The sequence below is a fragment of the Lygodium microphyllum genome, chromosome 8, assembly GCF_053477565.2.
Source record: "Lygodium microphyllum isolate KBCC chromosome 8, Lygodium_microphyllum_v1.1.10, whole genome shotgun sequence".
Classification (NCBI taxonomy): domain Eukaryota; kingdom Viridiplantae; phylum Streptophyta; class Polypodiopsida; order Schizaeales; family Lygodiaceae; genus Lygodium; species Lygodium microphyllum.
This window is the reverse complement of record NC_141142.1, coordinates 3,155,234-3,168,640: the sequence shown is the minus strand read 5'-3', so window position 1 is coordinate 3,168,640 and position 13,407 is coordinate 3,155,234. Positions and strand designations below refer to the sequence as shown.

At 37.5% G+C, this 13,407-nt stretch overlaps 1 pseudogene; it reads right to left on the bottom strand.

Moving 5' to 3' along the window:
- Nucleotides 1-1,981: 1,981 nt before the first annotated feature.
- Nucleotides 1,982-2,637, bottom strand: LOC148031904 (uncharacterized; annotated as a pseudogene).
- Between the last annotated feature and the right edge of the window lie 10,770 nt (nt 2,638-13,407).

The following is a 13,407-nucleotide window of genomic DNA, read 5'->3' as shown; positions in this document are numbered from 1 at the left end:
AGCTAGATAGAGACAAATCATAATTTTTATCGCAGTTCAGTGTTTTTCTATGTGAGGCTCTAATATTAACAAGCTTTTGATTTCCATAGTTTCTATAGAGGTCCCAGATTCTACGCTACATATCAACTCAAGCCAACTTTCAAGTTCAAAGATCCAAACTATGAAGTTTCAAAGCATGTGATTTCAAAGTATCAAGCTCACCATAAGCTATTACCGTTACAATACCCGATTTCAATTTATGTACCATGTACCATGTACCAATTGCAAGTATGAGGTTTTATTATGAAACCTAATACCAAATCAAGTACCAAGTACCAAGTACCAAATCTATCACTAAAAAGGTTTCTTTATTTCCATGTTTATTGGTTAAAGTACAGCAAAGTTAGACTGACCAATCAAGTACCAAGCACCGAATCTATACCAAGTACCGAATCTATACCAAGTACCGAATCAAGTACCAAGCACCGAATCTATACCAAGTACCGAGCACCGAATCAAGCACCAAGTACCAAGTTATACCAAATCAAGTATCAAGCACCGAATCTAGTATCAAGTACAATGTACCATGTACCATTTGCAAAAACAAAGTTTCATTATGGAACCTGTTATCAAATCAAGTACCAAGTACCAAGTACCAAGTACCAGGTACCAAATCTAACATTAAAAAGTTTTCTTCCTTTTCATGTTATTAGTTAAGGACCACAAAGTTACATTGACATGTACCAAGTCGTATGAAATAGAGACAAAAAGGTTGAACCTAGGTACGATACTTGATGTCTTATAATTTTCAATATTTATATTTTTCCTATTTTTCTTTTTGGCTCACGATTTAGCAAGTTGATGTATCGGATGGTAAGTCCACAATAATCTCTCTCTTTCTTTCTTTCGTTCTATCTCTATGTATACACAAGAGTTGTCGAGGGCAGCCATGATGAAATATGACGTTATAGAGAAGAGCTGATGCGACTGTAGTTGCTTTTGTATCTGGGAGTGCTTGAGCTTCACACCACCTAGTTAGATAATCTGTCATGACAAGGACAGATTTGTTGCCTGCCAATAGAAGTAGGAAATGGACCTATGAGGTCCCAGCCAACCATCTCAAATGGTTCATTCACGTGTATCGATAAGAGATAGTCGGGTTTGTGATTGGATGATTTAAGCTCTTGGCAAGTGCAAAAAGTGTGGTTTCTTAATTAGCGATATGGTTGGTTGATCCTTTCTTGCATTTGATTGTAAATTGGTCTTCTTAAAGTGCCAAAGCCAATCGAAGAAGCTGTCCTGGTGGGTGGTATTTTTGCAGAAGAGGGATGATGGGTTGATGGTTAGTTTCGATAGTGACAGTGGTTCCATGAAGATATGAGTAAAATTTGGTAAAAGCCCAGACCACTGCAAATGAAAGTTTTGCACTCTCTTTAGTACTTCCTCCAAGACCTGATTATGGTGGTCTTTTCGGGTTTGAGAAAGAGCCTAGGGAACTTGTGTAATAGAGAACAAATATTGTTCATGCGTATAGCTATATCAACTAATGTGCTTTGTGTCAAGTTGGGGCCTTGTGAAAAACACATCATAGGTATGGGAAGAGCTTGGGACAAGACTATGTGCTAGCTACTATCAAAGTGCAAACAGGCTCGAGTTTTGACAAACCAGTCACAACCCAGAGTTAAGGGAAATAATTGACGCAGCAATACATTAAAAAAACGTGTGAATGTCTTGTGTGATACATGAAAGGTGCAATGGGCTATAGTGTGGGAGTGATATACTTCTTTATTATCTCCAAATAATACAGAGATGGGAGTGGTTGTGCTTGTGGAAATACCTAAATGCTCTACTAAATTCTGGCTAATAGAGGATATGGTGCTATCTAAATCTAAAAGTGCTTCATGGGGTGTGTCCAAGATTTGGACCAACATTGAACACACCATGCATCTGGAAGTTGTTGAAGCATGAATATGCGGGGGGTGCCATTCCATCAGCCACCAACTCAGATGTTTTTTGGAAGTGCTACTAAGGTTTTCGCATCAACTAATTGGACTTGAGAGTTTTGTACTTGATGATTTGCTTGTAGTCGTCAACAATGCTTGCGAATATGTTCATATTGGTTGCAGTAGAAAAAATTTGGGTGGCCTTGTGCATCTCGAATTGGTAGGTCACAACGATTACTAACTTGAGCATTTTGGATGTCGATGTTCATGGAGGTAGGCTAATGATTAAACATTTATCATATGGAGGAATCGGATGTGTTACCAATATGTTATTTTTTGCATTGTGTGTTGTGCTTTCAATTCATTGAGCAATCTGGATTGCTGCATGAAAGGAAGTCAAGCCTTTCTCACAAATCCAACGAGACAGATCATGGTGAAAGCAAGGTCAAAGGAAGAACAACTTCATTTCTTTAGACATGGTGGGATTTGCACATAGTAATAGTTGATTTAGCTTAACCGCAAACTGTACTACTGGTTCGAATTACTATTGCGTCAATGTTTTTAATTGTTGGAGAGTAGTCTACATGACATTGTGATTAGAAAAAATTTGAATTAACAAAGATCTTTGATTTACCCAATCTATTTTGATAGCATCCTCTTGTTGTTGGACAAACCACGTGCCGGTTATGCCTTCGAGTAAAGTGCAGGCCTCCATTGTTTTGCATGTATCATGCCATTGCTAATAGCTAACAACGTTCTCAAAATGATCCAACCATGTCAAAACACCCTTTGTGTGAAGGCCAAAAAATGCTTTGGATGCACCTTGGGATCATGCTTATGTGTGTGGGAGCCTTTGTGGATAGATAACTGAGAAGGGGCTTGATTAGTATTGTTGATTTGAACCACCATACTAGACACAGCTTGGAACATTTGTTCCATTGGAATTGCATGAGAAAAATCTAGATTCAACAAGGCATCCTCATAAGGGGGGCTTTAGGGTGAAATTGGGTGACTCATGTGGGTAGAGTAGTGGCGAAAGATGACCCGATTTAGTCTTGTGTAAAGCAACGGATGGTGTGATGAACACAGAAGTGCTATGTGAGTTAGGGGAGAACTACTTGTCACCTCCACCCATGTGGTGTGTGCAGGTTTAGTCCAGAAATGGCCCTTATTCCAGGCGTCCTCTTCTCTCTTTATTCCCATTTGGTCATACATCAAGAATGTCTCCACAACTGAACTATTGAGGCCATTTTGGGAGTTATACCTACATGGCAAGGTCCAGTCCTACAACTTAGTTGGCATTACATCATGGGCTTGGGCTAGGCTCGACACTACGGTCATCACAATATGTATGTATGTATGTATGCATGCATGCATGCATGTATGTATGTATGTATGTATGTATATATAGTGTCATATTTAAGAACTTGGGATTCTTCCAATTCTTGATTTTGTATATACTAGAAAAGTGGCAACTGATAAATATGTCTATATATCAAAACCCTATAATGTTACCTATCATTAAAAAGCACACTAAAAATGGAATCCAATGAGCCATTGGGCTCATGCATTTAGGTACATGCGTTTTACCAATTCGATGTCCCGCTACAATACTCTATGTATATATTTTAATTTTTATTTTCAATAAACAAACACAAGAGTCTAAATTTCATTTAATTTAAAGTTTCAATTTCAAAAATTAACAATAAAAAAGAGATAGCACTATTTACCATAATTCATGTTCAGGTCGAAACTGTAAATTTGTATCACTTACGCACCGGTCTGATCAACCTCCGTAATATTATTCAGAATAGAAACAATGAGAGCACCGAGAGCAATCACAAGTGCAAGGAAGTGAGTGCTAAATTACAGATATATATATATATATATATATATATATATATATATATATATATATATGATTTTGAGTATGTATATATAAATCTTGTCGGCAAAAAACGGATCAATTTCTAGTCGTTGGGTGAGGCGTTGCTTAAGCAAAGTTCGTTGTTGCTTAAGCAACATGCAGTTCTTATAAGCACTTTTATACCAATAGGGATTCTAAAGGGTCGCTAGGTGCCTCGCTAAAGGGCCTGCATATGCGACGAATAGCAATGATGTCACCTACGATGCATTGTGGCATCGCTTTATGACGCGTAAGCGTTGCTAGAGATGTCATTGTACACTCAATGACTAGCAGTGCCCCCTCCCCAATTCATTCCCCCCTCGTGTGTGCGTGGGTGGTCATCGTGTTAGTGGTTGTTCATGCATGAGGATGTGCATGCAATCTTTTCTATCCGGTGGTGAGCTTGCAACTATTCACACGCAACAAAATGCAATTTGTGCCTAGGAAGTCAACTACCACTTAGTCGACTTATTTTCGTACGAGGATTTTTCTATTCTATGGGTTGTTTGGAAGTGGGATCTTGCACATCAAACCTTGTGGGTGTCCACACACCTCAGGAATACTTTCTTTTTTTCCTAGTTTTATGTGTGTGTGGGTAATCCAGTGTGGTCTAAATGGCATCTTCTTCCACACCCCTGCTTGTGATTCAGTATGTACGGTTACCAATCCATGATTACTCTCTTCCCTTAGATGTTGACTATATTCTCAAGGTTGGCCTTCATCTCTTTGTGGCCTTAAAGTTCCCTCTAGTGGATGTGAAGCTCTGTTACTCTTTTTCTGGAGACTTACAAGAAGTTTTCGGGCTTTGGTTTATGGCCGTTGGTTTTGCTTATCCCACTGCTACTGTTAATGAGGTCGTGTTCGTGCCTTTTGCACCTTCCTTTGTGCCTAGTGGTAATCATTTATTATCCACTGCAAAGATCCTTGCCTTATTGCAAAAGGATACCTCTACTCCTTTGGTAGCAAATAAGGTTATCACCAGTTCAAGAGTATCAATAGCATGTATTTCCTCTCCTTTATGGAAGCAGTTATGCCAATTCCTCCACGATCGCTTTATGTTGGGCAAGCTTGCATCAAAGTGTTTGTCTCGAGAACTCTTCACGGAATCTGTCAAAATCCGAGAGGAGGGGGTTAAGCTTAATTGGACAACCTTTTTGTTGGCTAAAATGGATCAACATTTTCAATGTGTCATGAAAGGTCAACTCAATATTGTTTCCTATGGGGTTTTTCTACAAAAGATCATTCAGTTTGCACCTCCCCTAGGTGGCATTCTTGTGCTTGATCCTATTCCACTTCCACATCAACCTCCTCCTTCTATTCCTTCTCCTCCTATGGAAGTCAATTCAGATTTAGCAAATGGACCCCATGTCAGAATCATTTGAAAGAAGTGCCGCACATAGGGTCCTTTTGATCCTCTTCCTATTCCAAACCCTATGGTATAGATTCCAATACTTTAGGTGACTGGTAGCTCCCTTTCGTCGTTCTTGTCTTGTACCAACCTCTTTACAGTGCAACGGGAAGGACAACTGGATCCACAAATTCTTCCTTCCTTGCAAACAATACTTATTAGATCTATGCTTTCATAGCTAGTTTTCTGGTGTTCAGTCTACTTTTGAGACTTCCTGTCTTCAGACAATCTATATAGAAGCATACACCTCGTTGCAAGACAAAGTGGACTCTCTGACTAGTTAGCTTAATAAAGCTCTAGAGAATTCAACTTCAGAAAAGTCTGCTTTGAGTGATATCCATACACAAATGATTGCAACAATAGCTTTGATGGATTCATAGAAGGCCATGATTAAGGAGTTAAAAGCTAAGGTTGCCACTTTAGAAGAAGAGAATATGCCCTTAACCAATGAGAAAAATGTTGCTCTTGAGGAAATGATAGAATCAACTCGTAAGCTTGGTATATGTGAAGGCCAGTTGTAGCATTCCCAAGAAACTATAGAGTCACAAAAGAAGTTTATTGAAGAACTCAACTAGAAAGAAAGTTGCTACTCTTTTTGTTCCTCCTTCAAAGTTGATGATGTCTTCTTTGTTGTCTTCTAAGGAAGAGCTAGATCATTTGCAATAGAAGGCTAAAGTTTATGATGGGTTTTCTGCCAAGTTTCAATAGCATATGAATTGTGTTTAGGAAGATTTTGTCCAGTATGTTGAATTGGTATCACCTCCATCATCCTTTTGGATTTAGTATCAATAGTAGTGCTTTGCATTGTATCTTTTCTTGAGTAATGTGGACTTAGAACCTCCAGAGGATGGGTGGCAGGCATGTGATCTGCAGATTTACTCAAAGCAGTGTTTGATAGATTTGTCGATGAGTTAATCTCTCACGAAGCCCAGTTATTATCTTTTATGTATCTTCGAGGAGATCTGCACATCCTAATGAGGAGGACATGAATCTTTATGTAGGAGATGTGATTTTGCAAGCAATCATGCATGTACATTCAACTGAAATAACTTTAGTTGATGGCCTAAAGAATTATCATCAGAAGTTGTGGTGTAGAGGCTATGCTTGGCATCCTCCTTTGGAGGATGATGTTCTAGATCCTCGATGTCGATGGAGTGTCTTTCATAAGTCAGATATTCAGCCATTGAGATCCCAAGTCTTGAGCCATATTGCTAACAATCCGTTATTCACTGAGGATTTCTTTTCAGCTTTTGATTTTTGATGTCTCATCTATCCATATGATCCTCATGATATCCTATCTTATTCCTTAATTTTTTATCGATTACCCTAGTATATTTCCATTCTCACATCTAATCCAAATAGCATCCCTCTCTTATCTTTTACCCCTGCAATTTTCCCTCAAATTCCAATTATTGCTATAAGCCCATTGCTGATTCTATATCATCGCCTACTCCTATTAAACCTGCTCCTGTTGTCCCACCTATTCCTTTTGGCTTTGCAGCATAATACCTTCAGAAAATTTTTCTTTCTTTCTCTTCTTTCTCATCATCATTATCCCTTCAAGTATCTTCATTTTGTGATTCATCTAACCCACCTCTTCACTATTGCCCTCTTATTTCCTTACCATCTCCATCTAACTATATTAATCTTTCTCCACGATCAATGATGGATGCTCTTGGGTATAACAGTGATATTCTCCATAAAAAACAATGGACATCGAATGATTCTTTGACATGACCAACGTTTAATTGGCCTATCATTCCTGGTTCCTAGGACACTTTTGCACAATGTTCTACTTATTGTCTTCAATTTGCTAGAGCACATGCTTGTTCTGAGGATACTTCAATATGCTTAATGTCTCATTTCTATTGGTATCTTGTTTTTATACATCAACAGCCTCATGTGAATACTCAGACGAGTATTCCAAACTTGATGATTAATCTTAATGAGGATGTGACTATTGCTTAGATAGATGTCATGTGTTATTTGGCACAAGCTTTTCCTACCATGTTTAGTATCCTGTTGGGAAAGGATATGTTGTTTACAGTTTCGCGAGAATGTACCTCTACATTTTGTGGATGAGAATAAGAATCTAGAATGTCTCAAGCTAAGTATGAAGTTCAATAAAAAATATCTTCATCCTACATAGTATGTGGTTCTATTATCTTTTTCCTAGATCGTGAGGAGGCTCCCTAATTAAGTGTGGGGATATGTTGACTGTTGAAATAACTTGATTTTTTTGCTAATTTTTGTTTCTTTTATGGACTGAATGGTTAATTTTGATTGATTTTATATGTTGATTAATTGATTTGGAAATGTTTGAGAGTGTTTTTAATAAGTTTGAATAAATTTTAGAAGCTTATGATGTTTTTCAATGGAGATATGATGTTCTGTTAGTGGAGATATGATATTCTGTTGATGTCCTAATAGTGTCTGATTGGTTCTGATTGAGTCTAATGAGCTTCTAATTTGTTCTCGTTTCTTTCTATATGAGAGGTTAGAATGATTTTTGATGGAGTTTAAGAGTGTTTGGAAGCTTGTTGAATGATTTTTTATGGTTTTGGGCGGTTTTAATTGAGCTAAATACTTTTTGATGACCTTTTATATGGTACTGTAGACCCTCTGTTGACTGTCTATAGAGCCTTTGTCGCTATTCTATTCTATTCTATATGCCTCTATAAGTGTTATGTGGGATGGATGTGTAGCTTGGGGAAGATTTATAACCTTGGGAAGAGATGAATAAAAGTTCAAAGTAGCTCAAAGAAGTGGAAAAAGTAGCTGTTGAAGCTCAAGTAAAGACTAAAGTGACAATAACATTGTTAAGCTACGAAAGGACATTGTAGTGGCTTTGGTGACCTTTCATATTAGACATACCTCTTGGGAGGGGTATCCATGACCAAAGAGTGGTTATGGATGATTATTCTTCATTACTCCATTGTACTATTGAGAGAGAGCATGTATGTGGGAGAGAGAATGTGAGATAGCCAAATCTATGCAAAATAATGTATCTATGAGAGAGACTATAAAGATTATAAAACTTTTGAATATGAATAATATGTGATGATTTTCATTCAAAGTGGAGCATTTCTTTGTGTTCTCTTGTTCTTTTGATGAAGAATATCAAGAATGTGTTGAAGTTTTGTTGTGATAAATTTGTGGGAGAATTATTATACAAAGCTACGTGAAGATTGGTCTTGTTTTCCTTGTTGTGGTCACATAAAATATGAAAAATGTGCTTGTTGATGATATAAGATAGGTTTTCTTGTAGTAGATTCTCCAATTTCTTGGTGTCTCTCTTGGGGCTCCATGTTTTTAGAGATTAACAAATTCTCTATTGTATCCTTTACCTTCGCTTTTGCATTTGTCTCTGCTCCTATCTCTATCTCTGTCTCTAGCTTTGACTTTGCTTTTGTCTTTGTCTCTGTTTATAGCCATGTAACAAGGAGAATAGTACATCCATGCCTTTATCTCACTATCAGAAGTGGCTTCAAAATTAATTTCAAGTTCAGACAAGAGGTATTCACCCATTGACAAAGACTTTGCTTCTTTCGGGAGTCGGCTTACAATGCGCACTATCAAGGACTATGCCTCTATTTTCTTGGGAAAGATATGTTTGATTGTTTCTTCGTCTCTTGATGTGCCATATGTAACTTTGTTAGAGGAGTGTGTTATGACTTCAATGGAAGTGGATCCATTACCTTTTTGCAATCCATACAACTTCATCACCACTTTGTTGGTTTCTCTATCGAGGGTTAGAGTTCCTTTGAACCAATCCATCCATGCCCTTGCTTCAAGAATCCATAGTCTTCCCAATAGCAGAGGATATGAAGTCCAGTAGGAATTTGTTTTTACCACCAAATAGGTTAGCCAATAATCTCTTCCTTCGAGTGTTGTCTTCACATATGGGAGAATTCCCAAAGGCTTAATTCTACTTTGGTCTACCAGTCTGATCAGCCACTATGTAGCATGTGTACTTTGCAAGCCTAGATCCTTCATTGTCACATCCGTCATGATATTCATAGATAAACCTCCATCAATCAATTCACTTGTAATAAAGCATCCTTCAATCCACATGCCAATCTTTGGGATACTAGGATTCAAGAAGGCATTAGCCACATCCACTTCTTTCATAGGCTCTAGGGCTTTGTTGGACTTAGGGAAGCTTATGGGAGCAATCCTTAGGATTATTTTTCATATTAGTATGCTTTTGAATTTCTTTCAGAAAATTGGGAGACAACATCAACAACTATCAGAACGTGAGGTTTGGTTTGAAGGTATTCAGGTATTTGACCAAGTCATACTCTTTGATGTGATCTATTAACTTCTCCAACTAACTAGGGAATGGGGTAACACCCACTTTTATATTTCCTTTTTCCTCTAGAAGTGGCAACATCTACACTTCTACTAGTGGAGGTACTTCTACATCCTCTATCTCTTGGACCTCTGGTCCTGTCTATAACTGTCTTTGTATCCTTTTGTACTACTAGATGGCTCTATATGTATTGTATTGTTCTATTATATATTATTTTGTTTCTCCTTAGAAAGATTGAACTTCACCATTTTGATAGAGGAAACATTCGCTTTTGGAACTGTGGGTTCTCTTTTCTTGGCATGTGTTATTGTGGCAACTTCCAATTTCACCAAGTTGGAAGCATGTACTTGGGTCTTCTATTGGGTATCAAGGGTAGCTTTCATAAGAGCTAGACTGAGACAATCTTTTGTAGTGTGGCATTCTCCTTTGCATTGATTACATAAGGGTCTGTAGACCATGGACCTTCTAGGGTTTGGGCAGTTTGGTGAGATGTCCCTTTTCTCCACATTTGTAATACTCCACTTCTGATCTCTAACCACCGTCAATTGTCGTCCTCCATAACTTTGAGAGGGAAACCTGCTTGGGCCCAATTTAGGACCAAACTCTCTAGGCTTTGGTCTGATATCCTAGGTGGTCATCTTGGATTCCAACAAGTTGAATCTTTCTTTTTTCTTTCATGTATCTCCATTAGAGAGCAGATATCTTCTGTATGGTTCTTCCTTAAACAGTATGAAGAGAAGGCTCCAAGGATAGTTGGTTTTAGGGTACATTCAATGGCTAAATGTCCCACTTGATTGCACTTTTTGCACCATTTAATAGAATGCACCATGTCTCTTCCACCTCCTGCAAGATTGGATATATTCGTGGTATTCACCTTCAACATATGCAATTATTCTATAATCACATCCATCAACTCTTTCTTGGTGCTTGCAACTGAATTGGACAAGTAGCCCTTCAAATTTTCTCCTCCTCAAGTACTCATAGTAGGGTTTTGGGAAGCCTCTGTAATCATAGCATAGACTAGTTGAGTTGATCGAGAGGGTCCTCTCTTGTTCTCATTCTGATTCTGAACTCTTGTTGAGACTAGTGGTTATTGATTCTAGTTGGTAGGGTTCCACTGTTGTCATTGAGTCACAATTGGGGGAATTGTTCGAGGCCATTGTTGTTGTGGTTGAACCATCATTTGAGATATTGTTGTCTATGACAACTATGGATTTAGTGCACTGTATTGCGGCACTATTTGCATTTGAGGGTAAGGGTAGGGAACTGTCCTTGGAACTGCATTTAGTGGGTATACCATTCCTAGCATGGAAGGAGGTAAGACTTCTCTTCCAGATGTCATTGAAAGCCTTGCTTCTACTTCATTATACAATCTTGTACCTTCCATTACAGCTTACAAGTTGATTGGTCTTCTTAATTCCACAAACTTATGAACTTCTAGTTATGGGTCTCTAAGAAAAACTCCCTTATGGATACCTTCATCCAAGTGATAGTTAATCCATCTCTTCAGTATGGATTCCATTCTAGAGACATATGCTTCCATCCGTTCACCAGGGGACTAACTTAAGTTTATGAACTTCTCTCACATCCGCTCTTCAAAACTTTACGCCTAAATTTAGTAAGAAAGACCAATGTTAGGTCATCCCATGTGCCAAAAGTTCTTGCTACTTGTCTCTCATATCACTCAAACACTGCATCTATGAAAGTGGTGGGAAATATTGCCAACCAATGCTCTAGGGTTTTGGCATTGTTGGCAACAGAAGCTACCATAAAGTCAGCTACATGAAGATCAAGGTCTTTATTGTACTCTCCCTTAAAGATGGGCAATGAGACTACATTCGCTGGCTTGTCGTCAATATTTCCAGGATGGATCTAACTAAGAAAGGGGGCCTTGAGTCATCATAGGGACTTTTATAGAGTGCCATTGGGGCATCAAAGGAGGTTTTTGCTGCTAGCTTATTTTTGGCTTTGATTTTTTTCTTCTCTCTTCTCACGTACCTCTGGACTGATTCTAGTGCTTGCCTCTTGATTGCATCATTCATCAGGGAGTTAGCTCCACCTAATTTGTATGTACTCAACATAACAGAATCAGAAGAGCTTCAATCTCTATAGGACTCTTTTGCCAATATTTCTTCTAGTTCTTTTTAACATCTCTAAATTCAGCTTTCATTCCACTGCAGAGGGGAAGATATTCAGTTTTAAAGATACCAAAACTCATTATTCTGAGCATTGTTGTGGTGCCATCATCATAGTAATACCAGCTTTGTAGGGTTTCAACAGTGTATGTTGTGAAGAACACTCTGTCTATTAGCTTCCAATGGGTCGCTAATTGGACAAACAGAAGGTTGTCAATGCTCCAAGCATCCCATGTATCTTGTTGTTGAGCATTCACAAATAGATTCCAACTCTTTTCCTTCTTGTTCTTGTGAAATTCAATTGACCACGACTCTTGAAGCTTCTTCACAATTTTCCACTTGATAATGTATGGAAACTCTTCAATGAAAGCTAAATCTCCTATGGACGGTCATTCTCTCTATTTTTTACTCTTCAATTTACTCCCAAACAACTTGCCACTAAGATGCATGTCTCTGTTGCTTCAACAGGGATAAGAAATAGTCCACCACATAGAGCTTGCATCAAGATGGTTATATATTTCCACAATTGTGGGATAAATTTCATATAGAAAGTGGTTTTGAAAATGATAATTTTCAATTCTTTAGTGGTAGAAGGAAGTTTGCAAGCATCGATTAAATTCTTCTCCTCTCAGCAATGCCATTTTTTTCATTTTCAACCCCTTCTAATGCCTATTCATGGTAGCTTTTCCCAATTGTGCACCAAAAACATGGATCCTCAAGAGAGACACCAAGAAAATGAGAAATATACTACAAGAAAATCTATATTGTATCATCAACAAGCATGTTTTTTATATTTTATGTGACCACAATAAGGAAAACAATACCAATCTTCTCAAATCTTCATGCAACTTCGTATAACAATTTTTCCATAAATTTATCACAACAAAACTTCAACACATTCTTCATATTCTTCATCAAAAGAACAAGAGAACACAAAGGAATGCTTCACTTTGAATGAAAATTATCACATAGTATTTATATTCAAAAGTTTCATAATCTCTCACTCATAGATACATTGTTTTGCATAGATTTGGGCTCTCTCTCTCTCTCTCAATATTATAATGAAATAATGAATAATAACCATCGATAACCCCTCTTTGGTCGTAGATATCCCTCTCAAGAGGTATGCTTGATATGAAAGGTCACCAAAGCCACTACACTATCGTTTCGTAGCTCAACAGTGTCACTGTCACTTCAGTCTTTACTCAAGTCTTCAACAACTACTTTTTTCACTTCTTTGGGCTATTTTGAACTTGTATTCATCTCTTCCCAAGGTTGTAAAGATTCCCCAAGCTACACATCCATCCCACATAACACCTACAAAGGCATATAGAATAGAATAGAATATACAGTCAACAGAGAGTCTACTGTACCATACAGAATATCATAAAAAAACATTTAGCTCAACTAAAAAAATTCAAAACCATAAAAAATCATTAAATAAGATTTCAAACACTCTTAAACTCTATCAATAATCATTCCAACCTCTCATACAACAAGAAGTCAGAATAAAACAAAAGTTCAATAGACTTAATCAGTACCAATTAGACACTATTAGGATATCAATAGGACATCATATCTCCATTGAAAAACATCATGACTTCTAAAACCTATTCAATATTATCCAAAATACTCTCAAGCACTTCCAAATCAATCAATTAATATATAAAATCAATAAAAAAATCAACCATTCAGTCCACAAAAACAACAAAAATTAGCCAAAA